The 14244-nt window shown below is 49.9% G+C and overlaps 1 protein-coding gene across 4 annotated transcripts in view; it reads right to left on the bottom strand.

Moving 5' to 3' along the window:
- Positions 1 to 14244, bottom strand: part of EXOC6B (exocyst complex component 6B) — a 274450-nt gene that overhangs the window by 127855 nt on the left and 132351 nt on the right. The gene's annotated exons all lie outside the window — the stretch shown is intronic.

Here is a 14244-nt window from a genome sequence, read left to right as displayed (position 1 = left end):
TCCCAGGCTTGGTCGAAGTTTCAAATTAGAAACCTGCGACTTCAAATAAAGCAGCAGATCCTGTGGCCCTTCGGTCGGGTGCCCGAGACAAAGTAGTTCCTTGGGCAAGAAGTAGGCCAGGAGCTCTCTGAGGAAACGCGAAACTCTCCGGCGCACCAAAATACCGCCGACGGGGCAGATGGAAACGCTCCTCACCCTTACGGGCGCAAGGAGCGTGCTGTAACGCGCGGACTCTGCTGACCAAGTAATCCAAGATGCGAATTCCACCTCAACCGCATTTTAATGGTTTAAATGCTCACCAGAAATGTGTTTTCTTTGCTGTTTAACAGCAGCAGAGAAATTCAGTGTATTTGCTACCACTCAGTTATCGGTTTCGAGCTGCCGGGCTCGTTTAACGAGATCTAGGGAGCACAAGCCTTTCGGTCACTGAAAATCTCATTTTTTATAATTTGTTTTGTTATTCTCCTCCGCCAGAACCGGGTACCACAGCTTTTCCTTAAACGAGACCAAGCACAGGACGGCTGCCCCAGTCTAACACGCGACTTGACATCACGCCATCCTAGTTCAAGAGCGTTGGTTCGCTTGTGTAAACACTGAACACACGGCCAACCTTCTAAACCAGTGTTTTTGTATTTATCAAACCAGTTCTCGATATTAAAAAGAGCTATGTTCATCCAGAAGGAACACAAAGACTCTAATACTTCAAAATATTTCCCTCAGGGGCCTTTTCCGATCTGAAAAATTTCATTTTTTTAATAGCTAGAAAGAAGCAGCACTCCAAGCCCGGCGTTGCGGTGCCTGACAAATGAAGTGAAGCGCAGCACGCGCGGAGCTGTAAAAGGCGAGAAGGACATTAAACTTCTCCGAGCTGACAGCTGGAGCCTTCGCAGCTCCTCACAGTTAATGCTGCTCCAAAGGAGCAGAAAGCAACGTGCACAAATTAAGATTTGCTGGAAAGTCTCATCTTCTCCCACAAGGTTATCTCGGAGGAGCAGCGACCCAGCAGAAGATCCAACGCGTGTTCGTATCCCAAAGACCAGCGACAGCGATAAGAAGTCAAACAAACTGTTTCTCCATATTTTTAACAGTTTTGATTTTGTTTTTATAGGAGAAAACACATCAAGTAACAGTATACGTTTCTAAAAGTTGTGCCAGTGACCAGGACCTTACCCAAATATGGCCCTTCGGTCCTCCCCGTGTCCAGTGGAATATTTCCTGTCACTGCTCCAGGACAGACGCATGAGAGACCTCCTCCTACCACAAAAAGCCTTTTCTATACCGACCTCCTTTCTGCTTTTATCCTTCCCAGCCATCCGCACGCATGTCCTGAGAACCCGATCCACCTGCTCACACTCCAGTCAACCCAGTCTTCTCCCCAGAATCCTCATGGACACAAGCTGGTCCATGCTGGGTCATAAACCCCCTTGAGGCCTTACAATACCTAAAGGCAGCGTACAGGAAAGATGGGGAGAAACTCTTCAGACTAGATATTATGAAAAATTGTTTTATGCTGCGGGTGGTGGAGCACTGGCCCAGGCTGCCCAGAGAGGCGGTGGATGCCCCGTCCCTGGAAACATTCCAGGCCAGGTTGGCTGGGGCTCTGAGCAACCTGATCTGCTTGGAGATGTCCCTCCTCCTGGCAGGGGGGTTGGACTGGGTGGGCTTTAATGCTCCCTTCCCACCCAAACCATTCCATGAGTCTATGTTGAGTTTCTTGGTTTGGGGCAATGAGGTTTTTGATAAGACTGAATGTTTTCAGATGCCGCGCTACGCCACGAGGCACAGAAAGATAAGCTCGTCCTAGCTGAAGTTACCCAGAATTAGTCCCTCACATCCCAAAAGACAACGAATACTCCAGCACGGTGATACTTATTTCAAAACAAGGATCTAAAATGGATTAAACGTTCCCTTGGCATTTCACAGCCTTCACATCGCCCGTAACACCAGAATCACGCAGCACGTATCTGTCCACGCTGCTTCTCAACCTCAGAAATTTGCCAACACACCTGAAATACAAGACGTTTGGACATTTCAGACTCGGGACAGCCACCCTGCAGACCAGTTCCACCAAAGCACCATCGCTCCGCTCTGACGCAGAAGAGCACGAGAGCCAGCAAACGTCAGGGCAGGGCTCAGCCTCGCACGCGGACACACGTTAACTTTCACGCTGCTGCACGGGATACAACAAGAAGCGTAATTTCAAGCACTTCTGAGAGCCCAAGTGAGCTTGTATTTCAAGAGCCAGAGTGGAAATGCATGTCCTGAGACGTGTCCATTTTGCACCGAGCCTTGCTCTCCGCGCAATCCCTCCCCCTACGGAGCCAAGCCCTTGGGTCTGGAGCGCCCAGCCCCGCGCCGGCTGAGGGGCCGCGAGCCGGAGGAAGGCGATGGCCAAGCCCCGCGCGGCGTAACGCTCTGTAGAAATCACTGCGCGCTCAAACAATGGGATATTTGTCAAAGTACAGCTTGATCACCAGCAATCATCTGTTTTTCATAACTACATCTGACCTGAACGCGATTGACTGAACAAGTAGCCTGTGTTTCTCATTCTGGAAAACGCGGCGGCGCGGCTCCCTCTCCAACCCCCCCTCTCCTTTTTAAGTCATACTTTTGAAAAGTTACAAAGCGATGATGTAGACAGATATTTCCTTATTATAAACAGCAGCAGCTGAACATTTTCAGGTTGAATTTTTGGCGGTCTCCTCCTGTTCCAGGCGACCCGCGAGGTTACGCGCGTGGGGACGTGCCTCCTCCACCCTCTCTGCAAAGCAAAGCACAACCCAGCGCTTCCCAGGGTAAAAACGAGCCGAGAAGGCTTCTACCCACGTGCTCTTTTCAGAACGTGTTTGAAATCCATGAAAACTTTGTAATGAATGAGCTGCCAGTGGAAAAAAAAAAAAATATATATATATATATATATTCAGGACAAGCCCACCGTGTCTTCCATGCGAGGCCAACCGTGCACCAAATCTCTGCTCGGAGAAGAAAGCTCACTCGCCGGTCTCGAGGAAGGAAGGAAGCGGTGGGAACGGGTCACGAGCTTTGCAAGGAAGGATGCGTTCCCCGGCAGCTAATCAGCTCTTGTCAGGGCTCCCATCAATTAAGGGGAAAAAAAACCTCAATGTAAGAAAAGTGCAGAATGAGTACTTGAGGAAGATGAAGGACAGGTCCGGATGGAGGCAAAGGAGCTGAGGGAAGAGGAAGGTGGAAGGACATGAGGCAAAAATGGACTTAAAATAACGCAATCCGCAACAAATTTCAGTCATTTTTTACTGTCTGCTTAATATTTTGTCTTCTGAGCCGCGTGCCTCCCACCAGAGCTGATAATCACCGACCGACGGGGTTTGCATTAATTGCAGAAACACGGGGCGGGGGGGAAAGTCTCTAAATGGGGATATTCCCATGAGGAGACGGTGCTGTCCCACTGGATGAGCAGAGCTCCAAGCTCTCCGTTGCCCCCTTAACCCAAGAGCGCACGCGGGAAGGAGCAGCAACGCACCCGCCTCGCACACCGCGTCCCAGCAGAGAAACGCAACTCGCTCCCAAGACTCTGCTGAAAATTGTTTGGGTTGGAAAATTACCTTTGCGTATTTGTTTTTTTTCATTCTTTCCTCACAGAACGTGGAGGAACGTGCTCAGGGAGCACGGAGAAATAAAAACAAGATAAACTAATAAACGGACCTCCTGTTCCCAGCGCCACCGAGAAGCGGCACATCCAGTATTGCCTACACCCTCCGTACTGGGAAAAAGGTCGCGTCCTAGCAGCCCCTTTCCATGTCTGACAACTAGCTTTTCGCCACTTTTTAGGGCCATGATCCACAGAAACCGAATTCAAGTAGGCACGCGGGATGATCTACATCCTACTCCCACAGAGCAGAGACACAAGGACAAGGACCGGCACTCATTTGAGCAGAACAAGAGTTCTCCTTCCTCCTGCCCATCACCCTCGAAGCTGTTGGGTAACATCTGCCTTTGATTCCTCTACTCCCTCAAAACACAGATGACAAAATGGGAAGGAGCGACTGACAGACCAGAGGGTCGTGCTGCCATTCAGGGGGATCTGGGCAGGCTGGAGAAACGGCCCAACAGGAACCTCATGAAGTTCAGAGAATCACAGAAGGGTTAGGGTTGGAAGGGACCTTCAAAGCCCACCCAGTCCAACCCCCCTGCCAGGAGCAGGGACATCTCCAACCGGATCAGGTTGCTCACAGCCCCGGCCAACCTGGCCTGGAATGTTTCCAGGGATGGGGCATCCACCGCCTCTCTGGGCAACCTGGGCCAGTGTCCCACCACTCTCAGCACAAAAAAATTTTTCCTGATATCTAGTTTGAATCTACCTCCCTCTATTTTAAAACCATTGCCCCTTGTCCTATCGCAACAGGCCCTGCTGTAGATTTCTCCCGGTTCAACAAATGCCAAGTCCTGCCCCTGGAGAGGAACAGCTCCAGGCACCAGTATGCCCTGGGGCTGACCAGCTGACCCTGCTTCTGTGGGACGCTGGACAGGGTGATCTCCATAGGCCTCCTCCAGCCGCTGCCTGTGATGTTGGGAAGACGGACGCAACAGCAGCCTCCCTAGAGGGCAATAACATCTAGATGTGTGGCCACCCGTGCGAGTCAACGTGCACCCGGTTAGGGTCTACACAGAAATTCTGAGGCTTCCCAACCAGCAGCAGCTGTAGGAAACTGCGGCACACCCAAGCTATTACTACAAAAAAGAGCCTGCTCTACAGTTCCAGGTATGTCCTTTGGTTAATATTTGAAACAATTGCAAGAAGGAACGGGCACAACATTTTGGACAACGTTATTCCCTCCAATTTTTCATCCTGAAGGACTCCAAGGCACTTCAACACCGTACAACCACCGTGGCTGGGGGAAGCCAGGAAAGGAGACTGAAAGGTAAGAGACAAATCCCTGCTCCCATAGCAGCTCGTGTGGGTTGCTCGGCGTGAGCAGGCGATGAGTCCTCGCAAAGCGAGGAGACCAGAAGATCGGAAGTCACCCAGACATCCAGGTACCAGCTTCCAACGCTGGTTGGAAGAGATGGGGAGAGATGAGACACCTTCCTAGGAGCCAAACCTCTTGTTCCGAGGGACTGAGGGGAGCAAGGAAAACCTCTCTGAGGGCAACCAACGCTCACCTTCTGAACACGCTGCACACATCCCTGCTTTTCTCTACAGCAATTTCCAGCCCCCTGAATTTGAGCTTTTCCATCATCTTTGATAAAACACGACCCGCGCTGCCTGTCCATCTCTGGGCTGAAGCAATTTTTTTGTGTCGGGATGGCGGTCTGCATGCTTCCCATCTTCCCACCGCAAGACCACGGCTGCCCCGCTCTCCTGGAATGCGAGGGCGGCGTTTGTGCATTGTACAACAACGGCCTTGTTTCCACGTTTTCCTGAACAAAGGCCTGAAAGAGGGGGCATATGCGTCAGAAGCCCGTCCTGAACATTGCTCACCCCTTCCTGCGCAAATATTTGTAAACAGATGGAGAATGAACGCCCAGCCGACTCAAGACCCTCCATAAAAAAAGGGGGTTGATTGAAAACAGGATGGCAATCATTTCCCAGCTACGCCGCGTACAGGCCTTTAGGATGAGAAACAACGCACAGAGCAGGAAAAGAGCGGCCGCAGCTGCGCACCGAGCCGTTTTCTGAGACGCGTAAAACACGGTGGCTTATTATGTTACAGCCTCCTCCTCCCCCACAAACACACTCCTCTTTATTAAAAAAAAAATAAAAAAAAAAAAATTAAATATGAAGTTTCTGGTCAGCACATGACAATTCCCCTGGGGTTAATTCACGCACCAAATACGCAGTCTGCGTCACACGAACAGCTCCACAGTCCGCACGCAGAAGGACCTAACGTCCCTTTTTCCAGCAGTCTTGGAGAGCCCACCTCGGACACACACTCTACCGAGATCCACCTTCAAACTGGGTGACCAAAATACTTAACAACTTCATCTCCCAACTTCTAGGCCTATCCTTACTTTTGCTCTTCAGTGGTTTCCACGCACGGAGCCCAGAGGCCACGGTGCGATGGGCAGCCCACAGGCAAGACCGGTCACTTCTAACAGGGGTTGCTGGGACTCCGCTCTCCCTCCAATTTTAGGGACAGTTGAGAAAAACCGGAACAGCTTCAGCGGGGTCAAATTGGGGTCTAGCTAGACCGTTGCAGTATCTTTCACATGTCACTATGAACCAGCACAGTGCCATTTATTTATTTTCAGGAGCAAAAATAAGTCCTAAGTATTGAATCCAGTATCAGTCCAGCGGACCGGTGTCATTCATGATCCAGTTGCAATAAAAAAAAGGCTTTAAAGGGGCATTGCAAAAGAGCAGCTGGAGAGATACTGGTGTACCAGACGTTGAAGCAAGGCCAGCAGTGGCCACCAAGGTAACTGAGGGAGCTGGGCACAGGACACATGAGGAAAGGTGAGGAAGGAGAAGGGTGAGGAACCCTATCTAATGCAGCATCACAGGGCAGATGGAGCCAGGCTCCCCTTGGAAACCCACAAGAAAAGGTGAGGCAACAGAAAAAAAAATGCAAAAAGATAGATTCTAATCACTTTAACAGGAAAAAAAGTCGTACAGGAAGGGTGGTCAAACACCGGAACAGGGACCCAAAGAGGCTGGGCAGTCTCCGTGCCTGCGTATCCTCAAAACTCAACTGGGTCTGAGATCCCCGATACTTCACATTTAGCCCTGAGAGGAGGGTTGGACCAAAGTCCTCCATGAGTCTCTTCCAGTCTAAATGAGTCTACAACCAGAGGATGAGAAGAGAACAGGAATGCTTGTAAGAGATTTCCTTTCTGTTAAACTCAGTTTTACCTTAGAAAACTCAATGTTGTTCAGGGAAATTCTTTCCAAATCAGTGCACTTCCGTCTCTATCACTTGTTATTTTTGAGATATCACTGCTTCTGGACACCACCACAAAGTTCTCTTGGGTAGCGGAGGCATTTTCCAAACATTCCCAGGACCCTTCTGAGCCCGAACGCCCGGAAACGGAGCAAATCTTAGCGAGAGCCTTCCCATACTTCAACAATACCAACAGTGGTGTTGATCTTTAGGGTCCTTCAGTTGGCCTGTGCTCTGCACCACTCAAGGTGAACATCTTGTAACAAAATCAGTCCTGATCTTCGAGCTTCCTAGAACCAAAAACCCCACAGTATTTAAAATACTATATAAAAAAAAAAAGAGATGCTTCCAACAACTGGGAAAAGGTAAATGTCGCAACAAAGGCTGAAAAAATGACCGGAGGAACAACAGCGCACTCAGCCTCGCTTCATTCCCTGGGGAAGTCATGGGCTAAGTCCTCCTGGGTCACGTTTCCAGGAATATGGAGAAGGGGACTAGGGACAACCAGCATGAATTTAACATGAAGTTATGTCGATCACCTGATTGCCTTCTACAATAGGATGACAGAATTTATGGATGAGGGGAAAACAGTGGGTGTCATTGACTTGAGCGAGGCTTTTGACCCCGTACCTAAATCCAGACGTCACGGTCTGGATGAGTGATCAGCTGGATGGGTAAATAACCAGTGGGGCGGTCAGGTTCAGGGGGTCGTGATTAACAAATTGCACCCAACACAAGTGGGGAACCCACAGTGGGGTCTGTCCTGCTTCACCTTCACCAATGACTCGGAGGAGGCAAGAGCACAGTGTCATGCGCTTTGCAGATGACACCAAACTGGAGGGGGAAAGCCAACACACTCAAGAGCAGGGCCACCATCCAGAGGATCTCGACATGCTGGAGGAACGGGCTGACAGGAACCTGACGAAAACAAGCGAGGAGAAACACCAAGTCCTGCACCTGGGAAGGAAGAACCTCTTACAACACCACAGACTGGGGACCGTCTGCCCCGGGAGCAGCTCTGTGGATAAGGACCAAGAGCCTTGGCAGGCGGCAAGCTGAACGCGGGCCAGCCGCCTGCCCTGGCAGCGGAGGCAGCCAACAGCCTCCCGGGCTGTATGAACAGGAGCCAAGCCAGTAGATGGAGGGAAGCGATTATCCCCCTCTCCGCAGCGCTCGTGAAGACATATCTATACACCGCATCCAGTTTTGGGCCTCCCAAATACAGGAAAGACACCGATCAACCGGAGCGAGTTCACTGGAGGCCACCAAGATGGTTGGGGCTGGAGCACTTGCCCCACAGCGAGAGGTTAGAAGAGCTTGTTCACTCTGGAGGAGTGACTGCTTCAGGTGGACCTAACACCTACGAGGAGGTTACGGAGCAGAATAAGCTGCCCTGAGAGGTTCTGCAGCCTTGGTCCTTGGAGATGTTCAAGACCAGACAGGGTAAAGCCCTGAGCAACCTGGTCTGATCTCAGAGCTGCCTCTACTTTCAGCAGGAGGTTGGACCAGAGGCCTCCTGAAGTCCCATCCGTGCTGAACGGTTCAGCAAAATACTGCTCCGACCCAAGGCATTTCCTACGGTCAGGACTACGAGCCAGCCTCTTTCTTTAGCCACCAAGAGCAGGGAACGGGATCGAGTGAATCACGACAAAATCCAGATTAAATGTCAAATATCGGGACATTTCCAGTTTTGCAAAGCCCTGGGAAAGCAGGGCTGGTCCTGACCTCAGGTGACAAGCAGTCTGTGTCCGGGCTATTGTAGTAAACCTCCCTTCCCCCCCGCCCCTCTGTTTTCCAAGCTGTATATTTTAAGAATCACGGCTGCCTGTGATCCTATCTAGCCAGCCTCGAACGAACACTGATTTCTTTGCTGCTCCTTTGATGGGAGCCAAGTGCTTTTCTCATGGGTAAGGAGGTCAGGGGGTTAAAAGAGCAATATGACAATTCCAAAAGTCAAATCTCTCGCCACCGCAGACGGACGCGCTGCCCGGGCTCCATTAGCACGTAGGACGGGGCGGTTATCGCGGGTCACTGACACCGCTCCGCTCTAATGGCTTTTCCTGCGCCCTTATCAACCCGGCGCACAAAGCGGCTGGCCCCCAGCCCTCCCCTCTGATCTCCGGGCGGTGTTTACGGCTATCTCGCTCCGGCAGGCTCCGGCGGGCCAGCCAAGTCAGCAGACGGTGAGATAGGCCAGGACGCGGCGATGGGACAGGCTGCAAAGTGTCTGAGATGAACAAGGAGTTACCAGAGGCTTCGAGAAGGAGATTTGTTGGGTTGTTGTTTTTTTTTTTTCCACTGCTCCCTCCCACCCCGACTCTCCCTGCCTCCCCCAAAAAAATCGGTTTTGAAGTTCTCAAAGACGCCAAGGGAAAGCTTTACAACCCTGATCTCAAAAATAAAAAATAGAAAATATAAAATAAACCACAGACTTTCCACGGTAAGGTTTGTGTTCCAGTATCAAATAAAAGAAACAACTGATGTTGCAAAGAGAAAAAAGAGACGGTTTCATATGAAAGAGAGGGTTGGGTAGCTCTTATTATTTGAATTGTGGTTCCTATAAGAGGCTTTCTCATCCCTTGAAAGCAGAACTTCAATTGGTTTCGCCCCGTCACCAAAGAACAAACATTTTGGTGGGGCCGCCGGAGCCCCCTCGGCGAGGCGGTGAGGGGGCAGGAGCGACCGGCCGCGGCACGGCCACCGCAGGCAAGCAGACAAGCAACCAGCCTGCCAAGCTATCAGCCCACAGAGGGAGAGAGGAGGATGAAGGCAGGAGGCACAATCGCTAGCACACTTCTAAGAGAAATTTTATATATATATTTTTTTTTTTTCTTAAGTGGAGGGCTGGGAGGAGACTAATGATCCACCACCGGATTTGAGGCATCTCCTATGTTCAGACAAAATCTGCTGGGCTTAGAGATCTCAAGTGGTGTTCCCCATCCTCAGACAAACTGTTATACAGGAAAAAAAAATTATTAGAAAAAAGATTTTTTTACGCTGAGGGTGGTGGAACGCTGGCCCAGGTTGCCCAGAGAGGCGGTGGATGCCCCACCCCTGGAAACGTTCCAGGCCAGGTTGGCCGGGGCTCTGAGCAGCCTGATCTGGTTGGAGATGTCCCTGCTCCTTGCAGGGGGGTTGGACTGGGTGGCTTTTGAAGGTCCCTTCCCACCCAAACCGTTCTGCGTTCACCTCGAGTCCCTGAGCCAGTGAACCCCCGCGCAGCCCCTGCCATCCCAACGCGGCCACGCTAGCGATACGCAAAAATAAACCTTTGTTTTCCACCCAAGGCCGTGCTGGCTCCGCACAGCTAAGAGATATAAAACATTAAATTCTTCACCAAAATAGGCAACAGAAATGTTCCCAGTGGATACAGTCTGTGCATAACACACGCATTTCAATACGGGAGTTTAAAGACATTTCTACATTGGTTATTTCTAGTGAAGCGGAGGGGCTCTTAATTATTTTACTTTTTTTTTTTTTTTTACCTTTCCTAATGTATTTTGTGCATCAAAGCAGCGTTAGGGTTGGAGAGGCTTTGGGGAAGCAGCAGTGCAGCAGATAAAAACGTCAGGAGCGAGATACGACAAATTTATAGCAAATCCCCGACAACTGCTATTTATCTAAATTATCCAGCTCCGGGCTTCTCCAGAAATACTCCATCAGCCAGGAGGCAGCTACAGCTCTAAGTCTGTTTTTACATCAGAATCTGCTTTTTCTCTTTTTCTTTTTTTTTTTTTTTGGACACTTGTTCTTTACCCTAAAATGACCCCTTTGTAGCTGGGATCAAAGAGCTGGGAGTGTCGATACCAGTGTCTTCACGAAGATGTTAAGAACCTCAAAGTAATTGGTAACCAATTAGCATAAAGCTAAAAAAAAAAAAAAAAAAAAACAACCCACCTAGCTCCGGCAAACCCTGAATGAGTACTAACAGGCACCGGCACCGGCTGAAGCAGGAGCTGAAGGACTTAAATCACCGTCAGCTGCCTTCCAGACAACTTCTTGGGAGCATCTTCTCTGCAAAACCACTCTTTGTTTTGCCCCTTTTTTTTCCCCCCCCCCCCAATTCCCTTCTGCTCTTGGTTCACTCTTTGCTTTCTGCCTTGCTACAGCTTACGGGAAACATGAAACGCAAACTGCTTTTCATTTTATGTTGTGTAAAGCAAAGCAATTCTACGTCTTGGCCTTGGAATACAAGGCACCCAACAGCTGTTGAGATGCTCCAGCAGATAAACCATCTGGCCCAAACCTCACCTTTCCTAATTTATTTTGGATACCGATCAAAGTAACTGGGAGCATTACATAGAACTTTGGTCAAAGACAACATAAAAGATAAAAACGTCAATGGCAAAATCGCTTTGCTGAAATATTCTTGTTTCTTCTTTATATAATAATATTACTATTTTCAACAACCTTCTCCATTAACTCAAGGAAAAGATATCCCTGATAGCAACAGGCTAGCGGCCTAACCGCGCTGCAGACGAACGTCCTCAAATAGCGGGTCGCTGCCCAGCCGAAACTGAGCGGGGTTTAGTGTTTAGGATCAGCCAAAACCAGCCGCGGGCTTTGGCCAACTGACCACGGAGACCAGGATGGGCCCCGAGACGCACGCGGCCTGGCTCTGCCGCCGGCTCCACGCCGTAACCCGTTGATACGATGCTCCCGGCACGTGAAGAACCACCGTATCCGTGGTTCCAGCTCATCTTTTTTTAAATTTTGCCAGGAAAAGGATGGTGTACGTTCGTCTAATATTATCTAATATTACCAGGATTCACACCGGCACACCGAGGCCGTTCAGTGGTTGCCGATTCGTACCGCCTTGAAACCAAACCTGGCAGCTGAAAAGCCTTTTTTCGTGTAATTCAGAGAATATCCGCTGCGTGCAGAAGCGACGGGCAGGGTAAGGACCTGCGCTTCCCGGCACCGCTTAGGGACACAAATCCAAACCACGAAATCCAAGGGTTATTTGAGCAAAGAAGGGTCATCCGTGCACAACACACAAACACACTCCTGTGCTGTTTTGTTCGCTATCTGCTGATTCTCAAAGCCTCCCCTACGCCCACTTCTTCCTCAAGACACCCTCAGTTTCTCACAAGAAAAGGAGTCGCCGATGAATAGTCCCATAAAGCATCCCACCAGAGCCTGTCCTCCCCGCAGTCACCGCGCCAAGGTCCAACTCTCAATTAACCCCCGCCTGACCTTCCTTCACTTTCTTTCCCCCTCCTCTGCCCTTCCTGAGAAAGTTCAGCGTTTCCTGGAAAAGTCTCCGTGCCCGTTTGATATTGTACTTCGCCTTGGTTGCTGAAGGAAGGATTTACAGGTGCCTGGCCCCCTCCGTAAGACCATGACCGAAGGCTGACCTCCCGTTACAATATGTGAACTTCTGCCCTGCTGATAAGGCTGCCAGATATGAGTAGGATTTTTCAAATAATCCTTTGGGAATTTATAAGCAGCACAGCCATAAAACCGAGGTGACTGGAAGGTCGATTTCACTAAAAATAATAAATATCTCAATGTTTATTCAACGTGGGCCTTTTTAACTGCAGGCCAAGCATTTAGATAACGCTATTGTAAATGACAAATATTAGGATTTTTTGGTAACTATTACATTATGATCCTTCCGCCTGACGCTGATGTGGCCGTTTCCCTCGATGCTTGCTGGATCTCTGACATTGTTCAGCCCAAGCTGGGCCTAGAAAGCCCGGGCAGGATTCAATCACAGGTCAGGAGAAGGGCAATCTTCTCTTCAGGAGCCTTTATGGCCGTTGGTTACCTTTTTCTCTTGCTCCTGTTTCATCAAGACACCTTCCTCAGAGCTCTGCAGTACGGATTTTTCCTTATTACTGGGGAATTTGGCCGAAATAGGGAAGGAGTGAGAAAAACAGGGAGAAACTCTTCAGCAGAGCCTGTTGCAATAGGACAAGGGGTCGTGGTTTTAAAATAGGAGGTAGATTTAGACTGGACACAAGGAAAAATTTTTTTACGCTGAGGGTGGTGGGACACTGGCCCAGGCTGCCCAGAGAGGCGGTGGATGCCCCATCCCTGGAAACATTCCAGGCCAGGTTGGCCGGGGCTCTGAGCAACCTGATCCGGTTGGGGATGTCCCTGCTCCTGGCAGGGGGGTTGGGCTGGGTGGGCTTTGAAGGTCCCTTCCACCCCAAGCCATTCCATGATTCCATGAGTAGGGGGAGAAGGACCGAATGATCTGCACTCAGGATGGGGACAGAGAACGCTAACCAATCAGCATGACACCCCTGAGCCAGGCCTAACCTCACCATCACCAACCCCGCTGCACTCTTCCCACCTCCAGCAGAAGACAACCCCATCCAGATCCACCACAGAGCGCTGGCCACGAAACCTGGCTCCCAGCAGCCAGGGCTCCCTAATAGGCTTCAAAGGACCAACTGCTACTTCAGATTAAAAAGCAAAGCGACGAGACAACAACAAAGCCCCAGAGTAGAAACGAGATAATTTCAAAAGCACAAAACTGTTACATCCACCAGCGAAAGCTCTTCATCCCTCTCAGACCAGCTTTATGTATAAATACGCAATTAAATAAAACACCCTTGCATTAAACGCACGGACGTGAGCCACACAAACAGGATTCCTGGGCCTGTTTTCCTTAAGCATACTCTTCACTGAAGTTTCTCCAAATCAAGTGACACTTTGAAACCCACAAAGCAGTTCAGAGCAGTTGTAATCTTCAATTAGCACACTCCCCGCGCTGGCTCGGAGGAGGAGGTTGTTCTCCAAGATAAACAGAGTAACACATTTGGGGTAGGTGAACTCTCTCATTCCAATAAAATATCAGGGCCACGTAGCCAAATTGCATAATTATTAACAGATGAGGGCACAGAAAGATTTTACAGAAATGTTTTTTATGACAATTCTTTTCCTTTCGCAAGTTCACTTCTACGTATCGCTGGAGGAACCAGCTTTGGAACCGCCTTGAAAACAACTCTCTCTCAAGCCTGGCTCCGGCGTGGAAAGGGAGGAAAGCTGCGAACAGAGCGCTCTTTTCATCTGCTGCCTGGGCTTCGGATCGCTCAACCGCAGGCCAAGAGCCCTCCGAAAGCTCCCTCTCGCCGAAGGGCGCGAAAGAACGGACGCGCACAACACCAGGCCTTCGGGGCCACAGGCGCGCGGCCTGTACGCTGCTGGAGGCATCGTAGCAATTAAAAGTTAATGGGTAAGCTGCAAAGGGCATCTTACCTGCCCTCGTTATAAATAAATAAGTAAAAAAAAAAAATATGTAAAAATCAATATTTTACACATTCATAACGACTAGGAGAAAAGGCAAACCAGCCAGCAGCCGGCGTCTGCAGAGATGGGAGCTCTCTTGACAAGTTCTTGAGAACACGGCACAGTTCAGAGCAACACGTTTTAACCA

The sequence above is a fragment of the Chlamydotis macqueenii genome, chromosome 4 (assembly GCF_036417535.1).
Source record: "Chlamydotis macqueenii isolate bChlMac1 chromosome 4, bChlMac1.mat, whole genome shotgun sequence".
Taxonomy (NCBI): Eukaryota; Metazoa; Chordata; class Aves; order Otidiformes; family Otididae; genus Chlamydotis; species Chlamydotis macqueenii.
This window is presented reverse-complemented; position numbering and strand designations above follow the sequence as displayed.